This window comes from Zea mays, chromosome 3 (genome assembly GCF_902167145.1).
Source record: "Zea mays cultivar B73 chromosome 3, Zm-B73-REFERENCE-NAM-5.0, whole genome shotgun sequence".
Classification (NCBI taxonomy): Eukaryota; Viridiplantae; Streptophyta; class Magnoliopsida; order Poales; family Poaceae; genus Zea; species Zea mays.
Genome location: NC_050098.1, coordinates 7,383,814 through 7,394,188, shown reverse-complemented (window position 1 = coordinate 7,394,188; position 10,375 = coordinate 7,383,814). Strand labels below are relative to the sequence as shown.

The 10,375-nt window shown below is 52.6% G+C and overlaps 1 pseudogene; it reads right to left on the bottom strand.

Moving 5' to 3' along the window:
- Window positions 1-7,921: 7,921 nt before the first annotated feature.
- LOC103649643 (transcription factor KUA1-like) lies at window positions 7,922-8,519 on the bottom strand (annotated as a pseudogene).
- Between the last annotated feature and the right edge of the window lie 1,856 nt (window positions 8,520-10,375).

Genomic DNA, 10,375 nt, shown 5'->3' with positions numbered 1-10,375 from the left:
GATGTATCTCTAAATATTTGTACCTATATAATTTTTACTTTTTAAAATTATGTGTAATCTATCATATAAACTTGTTGCATGTGTTGTTTCGAGTATAAGTTTGGTATTCGGTTTTTACCGAAAAACCGAAGTAAAAAACCGAAACCGAAGTTCTCGGTTTTCATTTTCTAGAAAACCGATTGGTTTCTAATGTCTAAAAAACCGAAGTTTTTTAAAACCGAAAAACCGAACCGAAATTTCAAAAAAAACCGAATGCCCAGCCCTAGTCCCAGCTGGGAAGGACCCTTCAAGGTGACAGAAATATGCAGCCCCGGGTGCGTCCGCCTCGCCACAGATAACGGAGTACCTCTTCCCAACCCTTGGAATATAGAGCATCTCCGTAAGTTTTTTTCCCGTAAAAACAGAATTAGGGGTTTGGTCTGTTTCCCTGTAACTAAGAAGCGCATTTATATGCGCCAGCCCGGTGAGGCCCGCCCTCAATAAACTCGGTCTGTTGACCTACACTCGTGTATATCCAGTTATAAGAAAGGGGTTCGACCCACAAAACTGTTTTTATGTTGGTTTTATTCCTGAGTTTACAACCATTATTACTATCTCACCCACCCATGTAGTCTCTCTCCCTGGCTGGTATAGCGACATCCGAATTGAGTAGCCAGACCCGACAACCAGACGATGGGGTGGTTTGGGGTCGTGAAGTCGCTTGGTATGGTTGAGTACCGTAAGCCTACACGCCCCACCGCCCTGCAGACCGGTCCTGTTGCGTGAATCAAAGGATAAGAAATACCAGCTAGCGGATCCTATGGGTGCGCTACTAAAAACTCCTAGCCAAGACTGTGTGTAGGTCGGGTCCCAGTTGAGATTGCCCCTTGGGGGCCATGACACAGTTCCTCCTTAAGAATCCTGGCATCCAGCCTCGACACGTTGAGGCCATATCCTAGGGGGCCAAGTACCAGAGAAGAAGTTGGTAACAATGCACACAACAAAGAAAAAGTGGCATGCAGATAAGTTGTAATATCGCCTGATAAAGTAGTACCTAAAGAGTATCTTACACAATCAAAGACATATTGCAACCCGCTCCCCAGCGGAACCCTCGTTTTCTCCACGCAGGCCTGGCTACTCATCGTCAGTAGGATCCCGCTGGAAGCGCCCGGCCACCGTGTCCACAACGTCCTGCACGCCCTCCCGGGCAGCATTTTCAGTATCGGCCACCGGACCCACAATGACTGGCCCCAAGGAGACAGTCGGGTCGTGGCTCCGGAAGCATGTCAAGACGTACTCTATTGCCGACCGGCAGAGTCTGCTGCCCTCGACATCCAAGCGGGCGCCAAGAATCTGATCCAGACGCTGGAGGCGGTCAGCAGCAGAATCCAGTACCGGGAGCGCGTCGGAGATGGAAGCCGGCCGCATCAACGCCGGGATGGGACTCACCCCCAACAGCACCAATGTCGTACTTGCCTCGCCAGCCCAGGCGACAATGCACTGGGCCCCGGCGCGTTGCTCAGCCCGGAGGTCATCAAGTGTCTTCCTCATCACCTCTACCACCTAGGGGCTCGAGGCCATATGCGTCGCCTGAGCAGCTTGCGCTACCTGGAACTGGCGGACCTGCTCCTCTAGTGCCCGCACTTTCCCCTCCAAACGCTTCCCTTTCTCCTCTGCCTCGAGCTCAAGCTCATCCAGCAGCTTGTTCCGCCTTGCCCACATCTCCTCCCTGAAGGCGAGGTCCTCCTCCTGCCAGGTGAGATTAGTCGCTCATTTCTCCTAGGAAGCTTCCCTCGCCTTGAGGCTGTCCTCGGCGCTAGCAATGTTGCTGGCCTTGTCGGCAAGTTCCTGCTGCATCTTCTGCAGCTTCGCCTCATCCGCAGCCTGCTTGTCCCGCTATTTCTCCAGCACCGTATTATAAGCTTTCAGCTTATCATGGAGCACTGTGACGACCTCCTCCCTTTGGTCTAAGTGTTCCTTCTTCTTGACCAAGCTTTTCTCCTTCCGGGTCACCTCCTGCTCTCGGTCAGACACCTTTCGGATGTCCTCCTTGAAGTCCTCGCGCTCCTGCTCAAGCTCGGCCCGCTCTGAGGCAAATTGGCAGGACGCCGCCTTAGTGCGCTTCTCTAGTTGGGTGCACCAGTTGCCAAGGCGCTGGTGCTCGGTCTCGAGCGCCTCCCACTCCCACTGGATAGCCGCCTCGGTTTCCTGGAGGGCCTGATGAGCGCGGGACAGCACCTGAGGGAGGGGAGTCAGCATTGCTTCAGGTTCGATGCTAGACCGGAGCGATCACCCAAGAATAACCTCCGGATCCTCTGGAGTTGGCGGTGGGATAGAGCTAGACGCCCCCCCCCCCCCCCCCCCCCCGCCTACCACCGACGGTGTGTCCGACAGTATTGCCGCTGTTGGATCTGCAATAGCTGTTGGTGACATTGCCACCTCTGGACCCCCAGCTAGAACTTGGGAACCCGAAGGCGTTGCCTCGACGGGGACAGGCAGATCCTGAGGGCCCGACGACGCCACCTCAGCACCAGCGTCACCCCGCATGGTGGGGGCAAACGCAACAGGAACCTCTTCGGCCGCTGCCGATGGTGGGCTTGGCGCCGACGCTGATGAGGCTGCGGTAGCCGCTGTCGGATCACCGGAGACATTCCCAGCAGATGTATGCTGCTGGGAACCAGACCCACCGGCGGGCATAGCAGCCGGCGGGGGAGGAGCGTCCACGGAAGCCGAAGAAGGGGAGGCCCTGGCGGGCAAAGGACGGGTCAAGACCTGTCGGCATAAAAGCTACGCTCGAAAAAACATTGGAAGAGCCTAAACTTACTTGGGACCATGAAACTTCCAGTGGCCTTGAATGCGGGGCGCCCGCTGTCGTTGCTGCTAATGTCGTTCCTGTTGCTGTTGCTACCACTGCCCCCACGGTGACGGCGGTCGGTCTGACACAGGCGGCGGAAGTGGTGGTGTCGGATCCGAAGGTGGCGGCGGCGGAGGGCTCATGCCCCTCTGCCCGTCCTGGACCCGAGGTTCGGCCTCCTTAGTCCCACCAGCTGTCTTCTGATGCTTCTGGGGGGAGTCCAAATCAAGGGGTAGATCCAAAACAAAGGACCCATCGGCGCGACGCAGTCGGTGTCGCCTTACTTCCTCCAACCCCCCGGGGGCCTCCGGAGTGGAGGAGCTACTTGGAGGCCCCTTGCCCTTGTCCGAGGAACTGGGAGCCGCAGGAGGAGCTCTGGGGCCCACATCAGCAGGCTGGGGGCCTCCAACCGGTGCACCAGGAATATGGATCCCCCGGTGGGGGTCCCGGCCGCCGGTCTGGCGGATCGCCACACCACTCTCATCAAGGGTCGGCAGTCGGGCCAGCACCGCCGACCGCAACCCTGGATTGTCGCAGAGCGGCGAAATGCCCTGGGGAGGTATCAAGGTTTCGGGGATAAAAGCCTCACCAGTGATCCCCTCACCAAAATTTCTAACTGCTCCCAGGACAGGTCACTCCCAGGCCCGCGCTGGATCCTACCAATGTCGCTAGGGCCGGTAAACTAGCAACACAGACGCGGCCTCCCCTGCAGTGGCATGACTCGGTGCTTCAGGAAATCGCCGAGTACGTGCATCGAGGTCAGGCCACCAACCGCTAGTTCCTTAATCCTGTCTAGGACGGGCCCGAACTCCGGCACGAGGCATGGTTTTACCCTCCATTGCTTCCGGTCGAGTCAGGGCTCGTCACTCGGAAGGGCAAGGCGGTCGTTGACCTCAGCACTGGCGATCACCCAGTCGTTTCGCCAGTTCTCCCACCTCGCACCGCCAAGGGAGGCGATGTAGGTCACTGTTGGATATGGCCTTGTCTGGAAGTAGTAGGCCTCAAGGTGGTCTTTGCCCTTCCCAGACCTCACCAGCACAAAAAATTGGCGGAAGAGGGAAGTGCAAGCTGCCACTCCCACGAACATCTCACAGAAATGGACAAAGATGGCCACCTGGAGGATGGAGTGGGGCGTGAGGTGTGGGAGTTGAAGTCCGAACTCCTCCAGCAGCAGCAGGAAGAATGGCAAAATCGGCAGCGCCAACCCGCAGAAGAGATAGGAGACGAAGAGCACAAACTCCCCGGCTACGAGATCGCCGAGGGGAGTAGTGCCGGCCTAGATCCTCCCGGCGAACGCAGGCACGCCCCATCCAAGCAGGCGGCGCATGGTGTCGAGCGCCTCCTCGGTCTGATAATGATCGGGGCGAACCAGCATGGCCATGGCAACCACGGCGGTGGAAAACTGGGGAGCACGAACGCGGAGAGGCGTGGAAGGCTCGGAGGCGAAAGGGCAGAGAAGTTGGGGAAAATGCGAAAGCGAAACCACTGCGCGTGGAAAAACCTTTTTCAAGAAAAGGCTCCCCGCGCACCCTGGAAAAATCTGCCTGATACACACCTAACGCCCGAACAACTCAGTCACTGAAATAGGGGCCCGGACCCACATGTCACGTAGCTGGGGCGCTGGTTTCCATGCGCAGGAGGAGTAAACCGCCACACACGCTCCCACGTCGCCTCGGGGCCGCTGCCGGAAGATATTTTTAACATAGGTGGGGCCAACAGGGCGCCCCACGCACGTGGGGCACAGCCAAACCGCCATGTGTGGGGGCCACGCGCTAGTCAGCCACGAAGGCGGGCACGACGGTTGGTGTAACCAGTAACAGACTGACAGCATGTGCGCGCTGGGTTAATACGGCGCGCGCTAAGAAGATGCCCCGATCCCCAGTCATGTTGTACTTACGCAGGATACAGATTTTGGCCCCACATGTAGGCTCGCACTCTCCCGCGAGGTGGGCCCGAGGGCCACTGTCGGTACCTTGAAACAGGGGTACCCCTTGTTACAAGGTGAAGGCGCTGAGCCAGCGGAGAAGTCTCTGGCTGCATGGAGAGCAGTTCTCCGCCACGCAGCATCAGCCGCCCTGGGGTCGCCATGTGGCCAAGGGAAGGGATGTGCTCCAGATACACGCAGTGGGTCCGAACCTACTGCGTGGAAAGCACCGGACCCCGTACGTGACGGACAGACCTCCGAGATGGGTCCTGGACCCTTCCGAATGGGGTCCGGACTAATCATCGCCGAGTCCTGGGGTTCTAGGCCACGGAATACCCGGACCCTGCCCTAGAAGGGGTCCGGGGACGACACGTGTCCAGGCCTTGCCCCGCGCTCCCCGCTCAAGAAGAGACCCGCTGCTGCCGCGTGGCTTGTGGCCTATGACATAAGCCAACGGTCGGAGCATGACATCTGGCTTCTAAAGTCATGCAGCCTCTGCATTTATTGCGGAAAGGACGCGCCGCCTGCCACCACGCTGACACGCGACGTGCCCTCTCGGCATTTAATGCGTCCTGTCCACTCCGCTGGCAGACGGCGCCAGGGTCATCCTCTGCAGATGGCGCGCCTGTCCAGTCTGTTGTCAAACGGTGCGCCGGTGCCATGCGACGCACTGTGCTCATCATCCCTTCTACAAGAAGCTTCCCCTGCACGCCGAGGATACGCAGATCTCGGGCATCAGGGCACAAGAGGATTGCCCAGCCGCAAACATTTGTAGCTCCAAGTGCTATATTCTTTACGTCCCTGGGCCCGCATGTCGGGGCTCAGTACCTTTGTGCATGCCCCCCTTCTGCTATAAAAGGGGAGGCATGTGGTGTTACAAGACAGATCCAATCTTAGGCTCACTCAGACACTCACGAGTTCATACAAGCTCTCAAGCAATACATCACACAGTGGAGTAGGGTGTTACGCTCCGGTGGCCCGAACCACTCTAAATCCTTGTGTGTTCTTGTGTTCTTCCTATTTTCCAACTAACAAGCAAAACGCTTAGGCCCCTCCTCATCTTAGGATTTAGGGCGGGTGCACTCCGCCACCCGGCCGGAGATTTCGTCACCGAGATTCTTTAATTATATTTTTGGATGGAGGTAATATTATTTAAAGAAGAGCCTTGCATGCAATTTCTTTTGTTTGAATAATGGTTTATACTTAAATTCCCTTTTTTGCATGCATTACATTTATTCTTCGTAATATTTTTCTATGGATCAGACTTGTGAGTCATTTTCATAAACCAACGCCAAGCATGAATCCATGTATCTTACTTGAAACCCCGAACAAACACCATGAGCAGGAGGCACTCGTGTTGGCGTCGCTCATCGATGACGAGAAGAAGCTTGGTGACTGTCAGTTCGACCTCTAGAAGCAGTCCTACGTGGTCGCATGCGCCGCTGTGTACGACAAGCTCTCGCGAAGCCGCCGCTTGGACGCGGTCCAGAGCAGCTGCACCGCGTTGTCCATCATTAAGTAGGGAGGCCTCATGGTTGTCGCCAACGTCGACAACTCTCGGGTTGTTCTGGACACCGCATCCGACGACGACGCCATCACGCCGTCTAGCTCATCGTCCACCTGAAGCCCAACCTGCCACGTAAATCGCTACTGACCGGACATGAATTCTTGTGCGCTGGGACGATAGACATTGTTGACGTTGTGTGAGTGTCCTCGAACATGATGTATGTAGTTGAGTAGCACATCCGGTGGTGCAACGGCTAGGGGTACTACCTCGCTGATGAGCCCGGGGTGCACTTCGTTTGGCAGCCCAACCAAGAGTCATCGGTACTCGTCATGTCACGCGCGTTCGACGACTACTATATCGAGGATTGTGGCGTCATCTTGGCGCCGGAGGTGACGCAGAGGAGGATCGACAACAGTGACCAATTCGTCATCCTCGCCACCGTCAGGGTAGCTTTTGTGTCGGCCTGTCTTTAATTCTCTTCGCAAACACACACACACTTGCCTTTTTGTTTAAGCAAGAGCGTATGGTGGTGCGTGTCTGATGACTAACGATGTACGAGGGAATTTCTTCTGGCATATGTGGAATGTGCTCTCCAATGATGAGACCATACAAATCGTGGCATATATCAAAGTCTGCATGATACTGATGGTTGCAATGTAGTGGTGAAACAACTAGATTAAAATAACAAAATTTATGTATGACTAGAATCACAAATTGATTATGAAACATTTTCTCATAACAGTATAACACACATTTTGTATATAAGTTATCGTAGTATACTGGTATTATATATTCCCGTTGCAACGCACGGACACTCAGCTAGTTATATCATAATTGTGAGAATGCCAACATGATTTCCATGCCAAAAAAGAAGATAATAACTAACACTTAGTTCAAAAATAGTTAGATTATATAATTTAGGCAAATTATAATCCCAAACAAATAGACCCTACGACCATAGGGAAGGATTAGCAAAATCAGTAAGGTTCACGTTAAGGGTTAGTTTGGAAACCTCATTTTCTCAAAGAATTTATATTTTTATGTTCCCTCGGAAAAATGGAAATCTGACGGTAAAATAGAGTTTCTAAACTAGCCCTAAAAGTTAATTTCCCACTATGAGTTACATCAACATGCAGTCAGTTAATGTCCTTACAAGTTACAAGGGCCGGAAAATCACTACGATTACCAGCCTTGGTCCTCAAAGGCCGGTAGGAAACCCTTCTACGACCAAGATCATTCCATCAACATTTAAAGTTCAAAGACATCTATTGATGTTTTATGGTAACTATAATAAACCTGTTTGTAAATATGTAGTTGGAACATACATACCATGCCTAATTTTAGTTCAAAAATGAACATGCTTAATTCCAACTTCTACATGTCAAAATTTACACATCAATTTCCCAGGAATGGATGATGATGAATCAAAAAAGGTAGGTGAATATAGCATCCCAACAGGAAACAATTCAGTCTGACAGTGATGGTGTGTTATTTTTCCTTGACATGTGTATCTCTAAATTTGTCGATGCCAAGGAACATAAGCTAGAAACAGAATAATTTAGAAGTTATTACAGAAGTGCATGCTCACATTCTGGGGGTATTGGGACCAACAGTGTAATCTGCAAGAAATGACCAAGTGGTCATGTTCCATGCTTCCTCAAACGGCGTGAACTGGACTGTTGTTTCTCTTGCTTAGTTCAGGTCTATCCATTGGTGATCTCGCGTGAAAAGTTGTCTGCCTTGTATCCGTCGATCCAATAAGCTGAAGGGAAAGTGAAGTGGGTTCCATGGAGCCAGAGCTACTGGCCTCCCCAATGCTGAGCTTAGACAAACCGACGACGTCATCCGCCTTAATCGCCTCCTTACCATTCAAAGGAGTTGGTTTTAGGATTTCATGGGTTATTGTGCTTGCTTCCTCCACATGGATAACACTGGGATGCCAAAGAGTTAGTGGACCAGGAACCAACGAAGGGTAGAATGCTGGCACCACCGGAACAGCTATGGCCTTGAATGGTACACTAGAGTTCATTTCCAAATCTGATAGTGTCAATGAAGGTTCTCCGTATTCAGATGCCTCATGCTGATTGCTGACTTAGCTGAAAAGTTGGCAGTTGCTTAGGAAACTCTGCTTCCTTCTGTTGCCCAAGACAGAAGGTTGGTAGTTTATTTGAACTTGTAGCTTCATCTTGAGTATTTTGGACAGTAATTTGTTCCGCAACGGCTAGGGACTCGTCCACCGGCTGTAGATTGAAGAGGGAACACAAAGATTAGAATGAAAGCGCATAGTGAATATATACCATCTCCATTGTTGGATAAGATCATGTGACCCTATCTCTATTTTGTTAGATAAGATCATGTGACTCTATCTCTATCTCCTTTGCCTATATAAATAGACCCCCCTTGTAGTACTTAAACAACACATAATAGATCTGTTTTTCCGTGGTTTTTTCTCCTCCACTTTGGGGGAGTTTTTTCCACGCTAAACTCTGTGTCTTCTTTTTCCCACCTGGGATCCTAACAATTAGTATCAAAGCTAGGGTTTAGACACAACAGTCTATTTCTCCGTCGCCGTCGTCGTCGGTTCTTCATCGATCTGTGCTGACGCTGTTCCCATCAGATCGTCGCGCAGTGTGCATCCTGTCTGTCGACTCCGACACACGGGTGTCGTAGTCGTGGTCGTTGCCACCGCCGCCTTCTATCGGTCGCTGACCTTGCGGAGTCTGCATCCTCCAGGAATTTTGATCAGCCCACCGCGATTCAGATGAAGGTTGTTCTTACTCAGTTATGTGTGAGGAAGGCGTTGCAACCTCGACCTGTTGATATGACTGATGATAAATGGGAAGATCTTGATGAAAAAGCTTTGTTCGCTTTACAGCTCAGTTTACCTCCTGATGTTCTGCGTGAAGTAATGAATGCAAAATCTGCAGCAGAATTATGGAAGAAATTGGAGGAGCTATATATGACCAAGAGTCTTGCTAATAAGCTCCGTCTCAAAGAGCGCATTTATACTATTCGTATGGCGGAAGAAAAAATACTCATCATATTTGAAAGGGAAATGTGCTCTTGGGCCATTTCTATAATGTTTTGGTGATTAAGTGTCCAACACATAGTAAGTGAGTAGCTATGTGCCAAACAAGCAAGAAGTGCAAATCATGTAACAAGGTACGTTTCTAGACTTAGTACATTGTTTTGAGTACTAACATATTTTGTCTAAGTACTAGAAACAGGAAGAAAAGAATTGGAAAAGGACTTGGCTCGGTGCAGCCAAAACTCAGCTCAGTCTAGCACACCGGACTGTCCGGTGCGCCAGGCTGGTCTCCGGTGAAAAGGCCGCTCTCGGGAAAAGTTTGGCGGCGTACAGCTATAATTCACCGGACTGTCCGGTGAGCCAACGGTCGCCAGCGCAACGGTCGGCCGCGCAATCCGCGGCCGACGCGTGGCCCGCACCAACGGTCGGCAGGGGGCACCGGACTGTCCGGTGTGCACCGGACAGTGTCCGGTGCTGTCCGGTGCGCTAATGGGCCCAAAGTTGCAACGGTCGGATGCGCCAGAAAAGGAAGGAGATCGCGCACCGGACAGCTACAGTGACTGTCCGTTGGTGCACCGGTGTCAGGTACCGTAATTAGGGGTACCCCCAACACTCCTAAACACGGCTGGAAAACATCTCCAGAACAAACCGCAAAGACTGATAAGCACGGTTCAAGTCGAGGCCTCGTCTACCAAGGGACACGATCTCGCCTCGCCCGAGCCTAGCCTCGGGTGGGAACAGTAGCCCTGGACGGATTCACGCCTCGCCCGAGGGCATCCTCAGGCAGTGGGCGCACCCTCGGCTCGTCCGAAGCCAAGCTCAGGCAAACTTTGTCGTGCAGCGACCTCGGCCAAATCGACTCACCAACCGACCATATCGCATGCGCATTTAATGCGGGGATCGCCTGACACCTTATCCTGACACGCGCGCCTCAGTCGGCAAGGTCGAAGTGACCGTAGTCACTTCGCCCCTTTACTAATCGTTCTGACAGGAAAACAACATTGTTCGCCCCGCTCCGGCTACTGTGCCAACCACCAGGGTAAGACTAACAACAGTAAGTCACGGCCTCTCCCGAGTTCAGCC